At 44.2% G+C, this 2,261-nt stretch overlaps 1 long non-coding RNA gene across 1 annotated transcript; it reads left to right on the top strand.

Moving 5' to 3' along the window:
* The first annotated feature begins 99 nt into the window (after window positions 1–99).
* LOC108167081 (uncharacterized) lies at window positions 100–1,209 on the top strand. Its single transcript, XR_001777472.1, has 3 exons — window positions 100–373; window positions 863–992; window positions 1,152–1,209. It is a non-coding gene; the product is annotated as an uncharacterized LOC108167081 (long non-coding RNA).
* Window positions 1,210–2,261: the final 1,052 nt, after the last annotated feature.

Below are 2,261 nucleotides of genomic sequence, written 5' to 3'. Positions count from 1 at the left end.
GACAGACTGATGGACAGACTGATGGACAGACTGAGGGACAGACTGAGGGACAGACTGAGGGACAGACTGGAGACAGACTGAGGGACAGACTGAGGGACAGACTGAGGGACAGACTGATGGACAGACAGACTGAGGGACAGACAGATGGACAGACAGATGGACTCTGGACTCAGGACGGTTGGTGCTGCTCTCGGCTGTAATGTCTCGGCTCTGCCTGCAGGGGGAGCTGCTCCGGATCCTGTAATGATTCCCGGCGGATCTGCAGGAATCTTTCCTGGTTCCTTCCTGGACTTCGATTCGTCTCTGAATGTTTGGCATCGTTTGTCTCACCTGTCCAGGTGAACCAGCTGCCCTATCAGCTCACCTGATGCAGGTACGGAGGCCTCTGATTGGTGCATCGCTCTTCTGATTGATTTGAATCAGGAAGTTGAGACAGAAACCATCGAAGGAAACTCAGTGAGGAAATAATCAGTAAAGTTACATTTTGATCAAATCCTGAGAAAAAACTTTTTCTGGAACCTGAAAATATCCAACATGGAGCCTAGTTTTCATTTGGGCTTGAATAGTTTTGGACATGCTATGTGCTAGTAGCTATGCTAGTTAACTCTTTAAACGTTTCACCCTGTGGCTCCTACTGTTGGTTTTTAGTTCTGTTCTGGATTATAATCTCATCATATTTTAAAAGACGCTAACGGCTTTAATGCAACAGTTCAGAGCATCGACCTGATGAATCATCGATGTTGAGTTCAGTCATCTCTGGTTTCCTGCTAATGAAGCGAAGTCACTTCCTGTTCAGGGAAACCAGACGATTGTTTTCAGTCATGAAACGATCAGATTATTTTAATCATGTTTCTGTTTCCAGAACATTCAGAGCTGAGTCACATCCAGAGGAGCAAAGACGATTCACTGAACTGGGTTTGATCTCATCTGGTCAACAGAAACCAGATCAGCCTGGAAACAAACCAGCAGCAACAAATCATCTGGAAAACCAGGTGAGTCGAGTCTCCAACTATTATAAAACACAAAATATTCACATAAAATCATCTAAACATCCATCAGATGAAACCGATCATACAGAAGCTCCGCTACGTTTCTAACATCTGAATTTATTTCCTGTGATAAATCATATTTTCTGTCATCTTTCTTCACAGCTGGTGCCGAACAGAGATCAGTCTGATGATCTGAACTGAAACATCTGGATCTGAAAATGAAAACATCCCAGAATTCCTCCGTTTTCTTTCTTCTGTGTTTTTATTTGATTTGAATCAAATCATTTCAGTGGAATCTGAAGCTGCTAGGACTCCCGCATCCTGCAGGTGGCGTCCTTCACGCTGGCTGTGTTTCTGTTTTATTGGACAACAGCACCATCAAGTGGACGTTTACAGAACTGCAGCTTCAGCGCAGGGATGGAAACTGTTCAGTGTTTCTGTTTTCTGCTTTCATTCAGGATGTTTTCACATTAATGTGTTAATGTTAATTAATATTAATGTTTTTAAGCAGCGATGCTGGAGGTGAAGTGATGAAAAAGATCCTCAGTAAAAACTTCCAGCGCTGTAAAAACCAGGACTGGAAAAGAGGAGATGTTTCTGATGTGTCTGATTTAAACGTCTCTAATGAACTTTAATAACCGTTTTAACGTTTTAGGGATGAACTGCCTGCTTTCCTCCTCTCACAGAAACGTGTTTATAGCTGCAGTCAGAGAAAAGCTGCTGGTTGACGGATCAGAACCTGAACGGAGCAGCCGGCAGATATGAGCTGAGACATTTTCCATAAATCCCTGATGCTCTGCAAAGTGACAAACATTTGGTGCCCAAAGCTGAGTCTCATGAGGAGCTGAATGATTTCAGGCTTTGACTTGTTCTGAAACCGAAACGATTTGTGAAATGGGAACTCATTTGCTGGATCCGCTTCAGGTCCAGAGCAGGAAGAGGACGATGCTGCCGCAGCACCTAATGTCAAGCTTTTCATTCATTTTCCATCTGCCTTTCATCCAGCATCAAATATGCTGAGATCCAGAGATGTGAATATTAACCTGATTCTTCTTCATAGTGACGTCACATCTGGTCAGACGCACTTCGTCTGACGCTGAGGTGTCTGCCACACTTTCAGCATCTTCCATGTTTGTTCTGCCACAGGAGAATCATCACATTATAACGTTTCCTGACGACTCGGTGGGGTCAGGATCCTGCTAATGGTCAGACCTTCAGGTGACCAAACGAGAGATGTGGACAGACTGGAGGACAGACTGGAGGACAGACTGA

The sequence above is a fragment of the Poecilia reticulata genome, linkage group LG17 (genome assembly GCF_000633615.1).
Source record: "Poecilia reticulata strain Guanapo linkage group LG17, Guppy_female_1.0+MT, whole genome shotgun sequence".
In the NCBI taxonomy this organism is placed as follows: Eukaryota; Metazoa; Chordata; class Actinopteri; order Cyprinodontiformes; family Poeciliidae; genus Poecilia; species Poecilia reticulata.
Note: the sequence above shows the minus strand (reverse complement) of the source record. Positions and strands in the feature narration are given on the sequence as shown.